This window comes from Mauremys mutica, chromosome 8 (assembly GCF_020497125.1).
Source record: "Mauremys mutica isolate MM-2020 ecotype Southern chromosome 8, ASM2049712v1, whole genome shotgun sequence".
Classification (NCBI taxonomy): domain Eukaryota; kingdom Metazoa; phylum Chordata; order Testudines; family Geoemydidae; genus Mauremys; species Mauremys mutica.
Genome location: NC_059079.1, coordinates 83,655,101 through 83,669,284, shown reverse-complemented (window position 1 = coordinate 83,669,284; position 14,184 = coordinate 83,655,101). Strand labels below are relative to the sequence as shown.

The 14,184-nt window shown below is 38.0% G+C and overlaps 1 long non-coding RNA gene across 1 annotated transcript in view; it reads left to right on the top strand.

Moving 5' to 3' along the window:
• The window catches only part of LOC123376128, a 362,341-nt gene extending 351,196 nt beyond the window's left edge, over positions 1 to 11,145 (top strand). Inside the window, exons 4-5 of the long non-coding RNA XR_006581690.1 lie at positions 7,386 to 7,436; positions 10,770 to 11,145. This is a non-coding gene — a long non-coding RNA (uncharacterized LOC123376128). The remainder of the gene's footprint in view (positions 1 to 7,385; positions 7,437 to 10,769) is intronic.
• The last annotated feature ends 3,039 nt before the right edge of the window (positions 11,146 to 14,184 follow it).

The window sequence follows — 14,184 nt, the reverse complement described above, 5'->3', positions numbered from 1 at the left end:
AGGTCCTTTGAAAATTTGGCCTTTTCTAAGTAAATCTACACTGCAATAAAAAACCTTTGGCACTGACTCTCAGAGACTAGGTCAGCTACATTGAGGCTTGGGCTGCAGGGCTAGAAACTGCAGGGTATACTTTTGAGTTTTTGCTGGTGCCTGGGCTCCATCACTTCCTCTTTGTGGATCTCAGAGCCCAGGCTCCAGCCCAAACTTCTACACTGCAATTTTATAGCCCCACAACCTGAGTCCCATGAGTCCAAGTCAGCTGAGCCAGCCAGCTGCAGTCGTGTCATGGGTCTTTTATCGTACCCTAAGAGTTTACTCTGAAAGCCAGTGTGCTTGAAGAAGCTCCAGGAGAACTGAGCTTATTCTTCCTTTCTGACATTTTGATACATGTGGATCCTAGTGCTTGCTTTTCCACCATACCACTTTATAAAGCATCATATAGAGCTGGAGCTGATATCAACAAAAATGACGAGATGGCTGGAGTTCAACAGGTAGGTCCTACTGCAATTATGCAGTCAGTAGGACCAAGAAAAAGCTTCTTTCAAAAAATGATCACTCTCCCCTGTTTCTATTGACTCCTCTAATATAAACAAATGCTTAAAAATATTATTCCAAAAAGATTTTGTTATATATTTTCCAGGTGGTTTGATTTTAATTTTTTTAAATTATCTTGCACCCTCTTCTAAACCTCCAATGTTGGCTATTGGATGTGAGGGATCAGCAATCTGATCCATTATGTCAGGAGATGGGATATTAGGTTTGCTGGGACAATTGTCTGTTCTGCTGTGACAAGAAACAAGATACTAATCTAGACGGACCGGTCACCTTACAGGCAAATATGATAGCAAACATACTGCAAACAGATTGGACATTAATAGGATTTTAGAATGTGAAATTTCAACATTTGGATCAGTTGCAGAAGGATTTTATTAATTATTATTAACATATGTTGCTATGACAAAGAGCCTGATTTTGGAAAAAGCAAAAATGAGAAAAATAAGTTAATTATCTGACAATAGCAGACTTGCCTGACAGAAAAAAAGTTGTCTTCCATCTCAGTGCACAAAGTAGAGATTGAGAAGATTATTGGGCCACATTCTCTCTTGACATTCACATGCAAGACCCCCCCCTGAGTTTCGTGGGTGTTGAATATGTGTGTTTGAGGGCATAATTTGGTCAGTTCATAGATCTGCATGAGTCAGAGAATATAAAATAGTAGGATGTAACAAATTACAAGGTACAAATGTTGCACCTGCTCAATTTCCCCTTTCTCTCCCTCTTTCTGAAGTTAAAAAGTTATAAACTAAAACAACACCCCTGCCTTCTATTTGATTGCTGAGTAAAGGTTAGTGACTTCACTGCTTATTCTGGGAAAGGGAAAAAATGTTAAAGTACATCTTCCTGGGGAGTAATTATGAGTAAAGACATAGCTACAATTTTTGTTTCCACAGTGTCTTACCACCTTGTTTCTGTGTAAGTGACCTTGGGATTCTGAGGTATTCACTCAGTGGTAGTTTGCCACTTGAAGTTAAAAATTATTTTCCTTCCAGCCATGGGGCTGGCAGCTTTCTTCTTCTTGTATAGCAATTGTTCCACTCTGACATTTATGGTACAATTGTGCTTCCATCCAGATTCCACTGTTTGCTATTTATTTGCATTTATCACATTTATTTTAACACACAGTCTTCCATACTCATTTACAAATCCCCTGAAATTAGCTAAGAGTCATAGTCATAATTTTTCAGCACAAATTGGACATTTACAAGTTGCTGAAAGGCTGTGCTGGCTATGGAAAAAGATGTAATCCAAGCACTAATCTTATGAGCATCCATCTGAATAACCACCTTCCATAGACAATGGAAATACCCTGTCTATAGGATTTCTGAGTAGGCTTTTAGATCCAGATTATCCATTGAATTCTGGCCCCTTTTCACTGCCACACTGGTGAAAAAGAACCAGAAAATAGCCAGATCTTGGTCTGTTCTCCATTGGCTCCTTCCAATGTGCCAGTTCCCATGCTCAGCCTTGGTATCAGGGGTAGGGAAGGTGTGCGGCTGGAATGTTCCACACTCCAGGTATGCTCTGCTGATGCATGATTCCTTGCTTTAACCCATGCCAGGGCTTAAACAGTACAGATGTATTCTGAGAATCTGGGACCAAAAATTGGCTCTCTGATAGACCCCTATCTTTGCAGTGGGCAGAAGCTCAGCAAACAAACATTCTAGGCCTTAAAGTGTTTATATATGAAATATTTATAGACATATTTAGTAAAGCTTTTCACTTTTCAGTAGTTATTTCAAATCTATCTAAGGTTAGCAATGACCAAAAGTTGCTCTCATCTGATGGTCAATATTATGTGCTGGCCAATATGAAATGAGTTTGATGCTTGCAGTCCAAGACTCAGCTGATAAGGGTCCATATCACACAAACCACCATGATAGGTAGTAACCATTATTTATTGCAGTGTTAGGAAACGGCAAAGAATTGAATAGGCAGAGAGAATGACCCTGCTCCTAGCCTTCGATGTTATCCTTCCCTTACCCCAAGAAAACTGGGACAAGTTACACTCATCAGTGCACAGAGCATGCAGTTTGGATTGCTGAAATCACAATGATAACACACTAATATAGACATTTTACTAGCTGTACAGTACTTGGTTCATATATAAATATGAAAAGACAAGACATTGCTGATCACCTACAAATTTTTGATCCTGTTCAAAATAAATCGCAGACACTTTTCTTCAAACAATGTGGAGAATTAACCTGGTAGAAGAAGGAGAAAGTTTTACAGCCACTTATTAACCAAGGCACATAGCCTGGCTTGTGTGTTTTGGAAAAGCTTCAGACATACTGGCAAAAGATCAAGGCTTACATGGAAGCTTAATATAATTTGCCATTTTTATGTTGGATTCTGCCTCATGACTATTGAGAAGAAGTCACTGATTGCTGCTTTAAAGGAAAGTAATAGTCATTCCCCATAAAGCACAAATTAACAGTAAGATGCAGAAAATATTGGAATTCAGATTGGATGCCACTATGTAAGAATAGATGAATAACATGACAAATGTTTGCATGAATAAGAATTACTTATCAGTCTTTTAAATAGGCAGCCTATGCTGTGTAACTTAAAATAGAGTTTTTTTACAACAAAATTGGAGTTGTGTTAGTTAAAGTGTTTTCTAGAAGTAGACAATGAGATAAGAGGAAAAACTTTTGAGTTTAAGCCCATCTGAAGATTGAATATAAAAAGAGTGTACAAAGAGAAGAAATATTTGAGAATCAGCATAGAGGAAAATGAAAAAGATCTGAGGAAACAGCAGTAAAAGGGAGCTTGAAGACTTATGAGACTGAGTGCACCATTCGTCTCAAGAATTTATCATCATTTTCAACACTGTCTCTATTTAAAAGTCTGTGCAATGCAAAGCATTTAGAGTCATTTTCCCTCTGGAATTTTCTGAGATTTGGTGCTTCAAGCACCAAATACAGCCCCCTTATAGTGTTTGATATAAATTCACACTAACAGTGCTCAGTAGAATTTTCCAGAAATTAGTATCCTCTTCCGCACCTTGCAAAGGTTCACCAGGAATAAAATTAAATGGTTGACAATGTAGAGGCCATTTTAAGAAATTATTGAATGGCTTGTACAGCTCCCTACAAATCACCATTTTGCAGCTTATCCCTCAGAACAATATCCATATCACCCTCTGGTGAAACTACATATCTTGCTATGATTTAAACTGGTCCAAATGGTGCTTTCATCATAAAGAAAGTGAGATGTGGTGTGTCTATCCCACAATGGGGCAGAGGGGGTGGTTTACATAACAACACACATAAGAACAGCCATACTGGGTCATACCAGTGGTCCATCTAGTCCAATATCCTGCCTTCCAACATTGGCCAATGTCAGGTGCTACAGAGGGAATGAACAGAACAGCAATCATTGAGTGATCCACCCCATGTCATCCACTCCCAGCTTCTGGCAGTCAGACGCCAGGGACATCGAGAGCATGGGGTTACATCACTGACCATCTTGGCTAATAGCCATTGATGAACCTCTCCTCCATTAATTTATCTAATTCTTTTTTGAACTCTGTTATAGTTTTGGCCTTAACAACATTCCCTGGTAATGGGTTCCACAGGTTAACTGTGTATTGTGTGAAGAATTACTTATTTTTGTTTGTTTGTTTTAAACCTACTGCCTGTTGTTTGTTATTGATTGCTTTTTCTATAGAGCAGTAGCAAAAACAGTTGTCAGAGACCCATGGGGGAAAAAAAACATTTTTTTGTAAACCTTTGGAGACCATGTAGATTATGTTAGCTGAGGAATATTGTTGCAGCTCTTAATTTTGTGGCCCCTCTGTATATTTACCTATTGTGCCATTTGTTGGAAAAATACTTTAATTTTCATTTTTACAAAAGAAACACAGCTGAACATTTTAAGTAAACTGTTATATAAAACAAAAGACTTAGGGATGCCAGAGATTTTTATAAAGCAATTCTCTTTTGTATTATAGGCTTATAATTTTTCTCAATCATTGTAGCTTGGATAATTGAGTATAGCATGCCCACCAATGGCACTGTATACTTTTCATCATAGACAAAACTATGTTTATCTTCTCTCTGTCTTCCATGTATCATTTTGAAAACTGACCCCTTGCTGCCTTTTTTCACTGGGAGACAATCGCTGAACCATGAGGAAAAGAATGAGTCTTGTGTCTATGTGATATATAAACACATATAAACATGCATAAAATAATCCTTAGAAGTCCTTTCTTTAGGACAAGTAATTGCTCACATTCTCAAAATGGTGTGATAGGGTAATCCAAAATAGTAATTACTAGCTTAAATTGAAATTGTTCTTGAGAACTTTATTTGGTATCTATGGCTGCTTTTATAAATGTTTACTGCATTGTTGTTAGTGGATGCAATGGATAGCTGGTGCTGTTAGTTAATAAGGCTATTTTTAGGGAGAAAGGCATGCTATATTTGTACGCCAGGCTCATGTGCTCAGTATGGTTATTTATGGAATGTATGCTATTATTATATTTGGAAAATTGATACACAGCCTTTTTTAAGATATGGTACATATTTGTTAGTAATCAAAGAAATACTGAGGTCATATCCTCAACTGGTATTAATCAGTGTGGCCTGCTGAAGTCCTAGCATTGTATCTAAGGAATTAACCTTTCCCCTGTTTCTCTTAAGTTTTCTCTAAAAATGCAACTAATTTGGCTTCATAAACCTGCTTGGGTTAGAGGTGTAGGTGATTTTTAGGAGGGAAGTGGTGGCAATACTGTGCCAATGGATGGAATCTTCCTGTGTTTCTAAGGATCTCAAATTACTGAAAAAAAACATCAATCTGACTTTTGCAAACACACTGGCCAACCTCCAAAACTATCTTGTTTTGGATGAACTTAAGAGACTGTATTTTCTTCATTTTTCAGAGCTTTGCACTCTGTTTAGATGCCTAAAATTCCTGTTACAATATTGCAGGCCCTTGGCCAATACTATCAGTAGAAAAGAAATATCCCAGAAGTGAGGATCACAAATATTGTCCTGTGGTACTATGAGCCAGCTGCGGGGAAAATCTGCATTAACAATGTGAACACACAATACTTCCCACTTACCACAATTACCAGGCACCTTTACACAATGGCAATGGTCTTGACTAACTTTATAGCAGACACCATTCTAACCAAATAGCTCTTGCACTCCTAACAATCTAAGATATACAGTACATACAGGAGGCATGCAGAGTAAATGTATGCTTCCTAACCACCTACGTCAAAATAAGTTGGTTGTTCTGAGTCTCTGTTGCTAGAATAAAGTTATCTCTGGCTTCATCCAGTCTTAAAGTACCTTTCCGTTTTAGTATAGTTATATTTTAAGACTGTAAAAGATAAGTTTTAGGTGTAATTGGATCAAGCAGCATTCAGGTTGATTAGACGAGTAAAATCTATGGATGTGTGTCTACTTGGAAATAGCCGGCTAAAACACCAGCATAACACAACTAGCTTAACAAAGGGGGAAAAAGCTTCGGCTGGTATATTTCATAAAGTCTTAGTCATCAAATGAGGAAACCTTATTCATAAGCTTTCAGCCACATGGGTTCTAAGGCATTTATGGTTACTAGTTTCTTTATTAGTAAATTCATTTTTAAAATGAGCAGCTTAAACTGTATATTCAAAAGAGTACATATACTTAAGTTCATATCTGAGTTGTATATCACTCTCCATAGTGCATTCAGTAATTTAAATTCACATATATAATATAAACCCATAAATAATATTCTGTATAGTGGTATAAGCAGATATGAAACACCCATACTTGTTTGTTATTATTTTTAGGGCCTGTACATTTAGGGCCTGATTTTTAAACATGCTAGTGAGGCCAATGTATGTGCAAAATATGAACACAATTACTCTAACAGAATGTGTAAACCACAATATTTACCTGTTTAAATATGTAATTATCTAATTTGCATGCACAGTCACAGTAACTGACAGTGCAAATTGGGTGTACAAATGTGCATGCTAGTTTTGTATCTGCCTTTTTAAAAAAAATGTTAAAAATCAGATAGTCTGGCTTGAAGAAGAGGAAAGTATAATTCTTCTTTCTGAATCAGATATTCCAATTTCTGAAAACTATTGTAGGTTTGGGGTTGCTGCATTTATAAGGGCAAATATTGAACAATGTCTCCATCTTTACAGTTTCCAGAATTTCTTAACACAGAGAAGCTAATTTCCTATAGCCAGTTAAGCTTTGCTACTAAGAAACAGCTCTATGTGGCATCCATTAAGCCTGTGCAACAGGTGAAGAGGGAAAGAAGAAAAACAGTCAAGAAGCCACCTATTAATAGATGTAGGTGGGTGGGAAGGGGGAGAGGCAGAGCAAAAACAGCAGCTGCAAGAGCAGCTGCACTTTCTGCCAGATCCAGAGTTTCACCAGACCCATCAGTATTTACCATTATATATACATTATTAATATAGTCATTATTTTTAATTAATAATGTATATATAATAGGGAATACTGGTGGTTCTGATGAAAACTCTGGAACTGGTGCCCACTTAATATATACACACATTTCTTTCCTACTGGTAGCTGTATTCCCCATTATAGGCACAGAAAATCTCTCTCAAGTCAGTAAAAACAATAAAATAAAAACAGCTTCTAAACTGGGTTAACATTGAAAGCATGATCACTGTATTTGCTTTAATCCTGCAGAATGTTGCTTTCTGTTTGCTGTGTGGTGTTTTCCTATAAATAAATGAATAAAGAATAATTCTAAACAAGAAAAGAGAAAAATTTGGACAGCTGGTTGATTTCTGTTCTGTTTCTTCCCCACAACAAAAACTACAAATTAATTTTGTTCCCTTTTTCCAGTTTCTTGCCAGTGCTCGACCAACACCTGAGGGATCCTGAACAAACCTCAGAGTAAGTAATTAACATTCAAAGCCTCAGCATTCAGACACCTTTTACACTTTCTCTTGCTTCCAACTAGCAAAAAAAATTCCAAACAAGCTTTTAATTAACAGGTGAGTTTAATTGATATGTAGGTTGTCTCTGAACAGAAAGGACCTTAGTGGGGAGGAAGGGAAAAGTCCATCATACTCACTCACAGTTGAAGACCATTAATTCATTTGCACCTGGATGTTTTGAAGGAATCAATTTACTGTAGTGAAGAAAGGAGGCAGAAAATCAAAAGGTTGGAAAGCAGCAGAGAAGGAAGAGCTCTGCTATAATTGAGAATGCTTATCAGAGTGGTTTTTAACTTTTACCAAGTACCTCAGTAATGCTTTCTTCCAGGACAGAAATACCATGTAAGTAATTATTGCATTAATGGGATATACTTGGTAGAACTGGTATATTTCTAGGGCACCTTATAGGATTGGGCATATTTTTTCATGACTAAATGTTGTCAGCCTTTTAGCTGCCCATTTTAAAATAGGTAGATAATGAAAATATCTAACCTACACTTGTATCTACAAAGGGTTTTTGAGAAATTGATGACCCAGCCTACAAGGCACCCAAAAATAATGTGTAAATACTAAGCAACTGAGCATATGAGAGAGTCATTTTCAAGTAAGCATAGGTGTACACTATTTGATCAGATGAAAATATCATTGTGAATAATGAGAGGACTGTTCTGTGACTGGGCCCCCAGGTGCAATTTTGGATCTGCTAAATATCTTGAGTGTACGGGGTTGTTTATTTGGTTAAATGTGGAAACAAATGGGGGGCTAAAATTTCAGAAAAGAGGAAATGTTAGTACATTATTCAGCTCCTCATCAAAGGTGGTAATTTGCCTGCATTATGTGAAAGAGCAGCATCATAATATATACAGGAATGAAAACTTCTTAAATGTGGAAAGTTGCTGTGTTTTTGAATAGGGTGTTCTTCCTTCCTATTCATTTCTTGGCAACATTGAGTATTTGTGGGATTCTTTAGTTCTGTTTTTTAACTGTTGACTTCAGAAAATAGTCCAAAGAACTATGAATGCTGGTAACAAATGTAATCATATGTGTAAGTAGCCAAATATTGACAAAGACTGGACCATATTATCAAGATGTTTGCTCATTTCTAGCATGCATCCTGCTTACACATTTTAATACTATGGGCTCTCTTTGTACACTCAGAATAAAATCTGCACCAGGTTTGTCATATGCAGTATGACAAGCATTCCGGTCAATAGTTTGTGTGTGATTAGGGCCCTGCGAGACATCTTTCTCCTTCCTTCTATGCCACCTGTGCCATCCTTACTCCTGTTGCTGAGTGCTTATTGCCATATGTAGTCCCACTGAATTTACTCATGTGTAGATCTATTAAGTGGTCACCGGGTTAAGAGTTGCACTTAGTTTAGGCGATTATTCTAATTGCTCTATGCAAACCCATGCATGAATATTTAGAAATTCTTGTTTTGGTATTAAAACAGCATAGCTTGTCTCCAGGAGCATTTAATTTATCTTTTAAAAATAAGTGGACTTTCTCAAACAGTGATGTCCCCATTTATCTTCCCTGAAAGATGATATTTCACAATCAGGTGCACCTATCATAATAAACCATTAAAATGACTCCAGCCTTTCAATGTATTTTTAGAATTTCATATTTCACCAAGTGTTATATATAATTCATGGCAGTGGGATATGATGGGATACGACATTTATCTCATTTGTGAAGAAAGGCCAAATAACTCACAGCTGCGTATCTTCAAATAAATTATAATCATCCTCACTCACCAGCTTTTATTTTCTTATTTCTCTTCACTTTAATTTATGTTCTGTGAAATATTAATTCTCTTTTGAGAAACCTGAGTGGTAGAACTGCAAATGTCTACATCCTTATCAAAGCACAAGGAAGTTCCAGGTTTTTATGCTTATAATTAAGCTAGGTGTGTGTTTGAAAAGAGAATTCATACTGGACATGGAAATCTGAATAGGGGAAATAGTAATCCTGAGAGTAGTAGGATCAACTGAAAGGTATCCTCTCTTTCCAGATATTTAAGCCTATAGATTGGGCTTTATCCCTTTTTCTACACAGGCACATAAAGTCATCTCTCTGTTTCAGAACTCAGCAGATCCCTTTCTCTTTCTTTGGGCCAGTCGCTAGCAGGTGACATCTCTTTCATAACATGTTTCTAATTTTTGGTTCTGTTGATGTTGCTAGGTAATGATTTTCCTAGAGCACAGAGGGATAATGAACCCAGTTATTAATTTAATGCCAGGTCATTAGTATGGGATGTAGTGCTCTCCTGTGGATAGGGTATTTAACTGTAACTTAAGGAGAGCCAGGTTTTATTACTGGCTCTGCCATTGGCATGCTGTGTGCCACTGTGCAGTCAGTGCCTCTCTATGCCTCAGTTTCCACTTCTGTAAAATGGGGATAATATCACCTCCATTGTAAAACACTGGAGATTTACTGATGGGGAAAATGCTACATAAGAGCTAGGTATTATAATTATTTATTAAATCCTATTGAAATTATTTTCAAAAGCACCCAGAAACCTCTTATTAGGCACCTACCTACATCTTTAGGTTCATACGGGAGACGTGGCTGGATGCTGCTGCACAACCACATTGATGATGCAGTTGACTCCAGCCTATTACACTGTACTGCATGAGATGGTCAGTGGGACATATGACTATGCTCATTGTGTCTTGTTGGACATGGAGAAGTTTCTCATGCTAATGATAAATCTGAGTGTGTCCATTAAGTGTTTGAATTCCAGGATGGAACTAAGATGGGGCTGGCATTAGACTGACCTATCTGCCTCTGAGGAGACATATGTTTGCTCCTCTGTGTATTCACTTTTGGCCAGTCTTTCTCACTGAGGTTCTGAATGTACTAGGCATACTCCGTGCCACAGTGTGTGAGCAGGATCCATGTCCTTTCTGCTCAGCCCAGGCCAAAAGGGAAAGAACTGGGCCCACTGTTGGTAAAGATTGCCAATATTGTCTCCCTATGAGATGTCTCTTTTCAAGAAAGCTATTGTGTGGCCTCTACTTATGAAACCGTATTTGTCAGTGAAGATGCTGCCATGTATTCACTTGGATTCATCCTTGGGGGAACATCATTAAGAAGCTAGTGGCAATTCAATTTCCCATGATTTCTGTCTTTCACATTCACTTTAAAATTCCATCCTTTCTGGGCTGCATTGGATGATGAGATATCACCCTCCTTAGATACAATTGATCATGACATTTTATGGGGATATTTACAGTCATTACTTGTAGTATTCAGTTAAGTATTCTGTTCATTTTTGCTTGACAGGTCCCAAATGTAGGTTTAGGCCAATTGCCTTCCTGCCCAACAGCTATTTATCAAACCTCCTGCTCAATGTGTATATGAGGCCGCTTGGAGAGTTGGTGAGGAAACATGGACTGCTGCTAATGATCAGTTCTACACTTCCATCATATAAAATTTAGCTGGTGCAGTGAAACAAACTACCCATTGGACTAGTTTCTCATCCCCATGAGAGCTGCTTCATGACACTACAGTGGTACAAACCTTAAAAGGGGTCTACCAGCTAGTCAGAAATTACCCTGTGCTGAAAAATTTCCAGTTCTTGAGACTGACATAGCCAGTTCTACACCAACCCTTCTGAGCCTCAGTTGTAAAAAGAGGCATGATCAAAGATGTGACTAGACTTCCCCGCTATTCTAGCTATCCCCAACTGCTAGAGCAGGTGTGGAGGGTCATTGGCAGCTGCCATATTTATTCTTTTTTATTTAGATATTAAAAAGATATCTATGCAGAGGTTCCAGGTGCCTGGCATTTAATTAATATTACATATAACAGCATTAAAAACCAGACATTCAAACAGGAAAAAATAACTCAACTCAGCCAAGCAGCTCCTTTCCACTGCCCAACGTTCTGGTAACATACACTCAGCCCTCTGCAAAATCCCTGCTAAACAGATGGTGTTTGTAATGTGCCCAGAAGGTCATTGAATTCAAAGAAGGGGAAGACTTTCCAGAGTTATGGGACCTTCACAGAGAAGGCCCTGCCGGCAACCCAGACTCTTTTTTTATAATGAGGGAGATCTAGCTCAAGGGCCCCTGAGAATCCCAGCTGTGGCAGCAGCATATCATGGAATATTCCTGAAGATGATCTAAATTGCTTTTGGGATTGACCCAAGGATCAGGGGTGAAAAGGCTTAAAGGCACCTTTGTGTCCTCTTCCCTTGAGATGGGCATCAAAATCCAATCCCAAAGGTCTGTCTCAATAGCTTTGTAAAACTGCAGAATGGCAGAGGGCAAGATGGCTAAGGAGGTTTAGGTTGGATATTAGGGAGGTTTAGGTTGGATATTAGGAAAAACTTTTTCACGAGTAGGGTGGTGAAGAACTGGAATGGGTTACCTAGGGAGGTAGTGGAATCTCCTTCCTTAGAGGTTTTTAAGGTCAGGCTTGACAAAGCCCTGGCTGAGATGATTTAGTTGGGTTTGGTCCTGCTTTGAGCAGGGGGTTGGACTAGATGAACTCCTGAGGTCCCTTCCAACCCTGAGATTCTATGATTTTATGATTAATCCAGATAATACCATAGTGATATTGGTGGACAGGGGGTCAGCAACTGGAGGACTTGGCAGGGGTAATGCTGGCAATCTGGACAACTTCTTATCTTTCAGAGTTTTTCTTTCTTATTTTGTTTAATTAAAAATATCTATTTTTATTTTAACAGAACAAATATTTCAAGTATTTAAATCCATTTAAATAAAAGGATTTCACTGTATATTGAACAGTGATCACTGCTGTATATTGAGATTCAAATTAATGAATCAGACATTACGGCACTATCCACTGGGGCTCATTTAAAAGCAAGTGCATGGCAGAGCTGGGAACTGTCTTAAACACAAATGTCTGTAATGTCTGATTTCATTAATTTGTGCCTCAATATAGAGTAGCAATCATCATCATCACTGGGCACCATCATGAAATACTCTTAAAATAGGCAGTTTTCAACTTTATCATAGGGTGAGTCATACTTTAATAGAGATTCTCACAGACCCCCTACCCCTATCATTCGTCATCGCATTACATCCCTGCAGCCTCTACAGTAATTGCTTTCATGGAAGAATCATATTTAATATACAATGATTATATATGACATATTAATCATAACATCACACAAGAAATTAACAATAAACTAAAATCATTGGCTACATAGTTGTCTTGTAATGCAGTTTAGAATCCTGAAAGAAGGAAAGCTGGCATCAGATGATCAGCTAGCTCTCTAAGGGCCAACAGCAGTTGATATGTAGTAGTTTAAACTAAAAATATAAATAGTGGGGGGAAAGAGGAGGAAGACATTGTCCAAATGTTGAAGCAGGATGAACAAAAAAGGAAATTCTTATAGATGCTTATTCCTCAGGAAGTTTTAGTCATTTTGAGGTGCAATGATTGAATGTTCAAAGAGCAGGAGATAAAACAAGAGTATTAATGTTACTACTTAGATGAGATAGAAGTTAATCTACTAAATGTCAATCTTTACTGAGATCCTGTACAATTTTTAACATAGCCCTGTATACCAGTGGCATCAGTCTGTACCTATCAGCTGTTTTGCAACCTCTCCCTATGGCAATGTTTTCTTTATATAAGCTCATTTCTTTTATCATTTAGCATGATTAATGATCATTGATATTAGTGTGGAAGTGGGGGGGGAGGCATATCGTTCCATCGTACCTTAATGGTTGTATGTATAAAAACCATCATATTAAAAGGCCACTGAAAAGAGTCTATCTAAATGCAAAAATCTGGACTGAGCAGGCAAAGAAAATGTTGCCTGAGTAATGTTATGGTTTATAACCACAGTTATAGGAATAGTATCAGAGGGGTATCCATGTTAGTCTGGAGCTGTAAAAGCAGCAAAGAGTCCTGTGGCACCTTATAGACTAACAGACGTTTCGGAGCATGAGCTTTCGTGGGTGAATACCCACTTCGTCGGATGCAAAGCTCATGCTCCAAAACATCTGTTAGTCTATAAGGTGCCACAGGATTCTTTGCTGCTTTTGCAGTTGTGGGAATGTGTGTATATTATGACGAGGATGATTGATCAGTAAAGAGCCCATATATGTGTGCTTTGTAGTCAATCCACACACTGTTTTCTGAGAGACGTGAGAGGTATTATCCTTATTTTGCACATGGGGAAACCTGAGACATAAGAGTTATGTGACTTGTCCACAGATACATAGTGAATGAGTGGCAGAACCAAGATGAGAATTCTTGAGTTCTTGGTTCCTATTCCGATGCTTGGATCAGGACACGCTACCCCATGCTATTTTAATATTGTTTCTATTCCATATTTACTACAATTCAGTTTTAACTTGGATGAATGTAGTGATAACAAAGAGTGTCTTTCAGCAGTGTTTGGACACTGCAGCCTACTGTTTACCAATAGAACAGCACTAGAGCAAACCTCCCCACACCACCCTTCCAATATGCCTCATTGCTGTTCTGAAGGAACCACTTCTAGCTGTGAAAGAGTAGTTTCTCTTGTTGGGCCTCTCTTCTGAGGTGTCAAATATTGCCAGGGCTGTTGTTTTGGGATGTGATCAGGTAACTTTTATAAAGCCATAGGTAAAATTTGATATGCAATTAAAAGACAAGGCCCCTGCCCTGTGGAGATCACAATCTAAATTCAACACACAGCGAAATAAACATTTTATATATATAAAATGAGAGAGTGTAT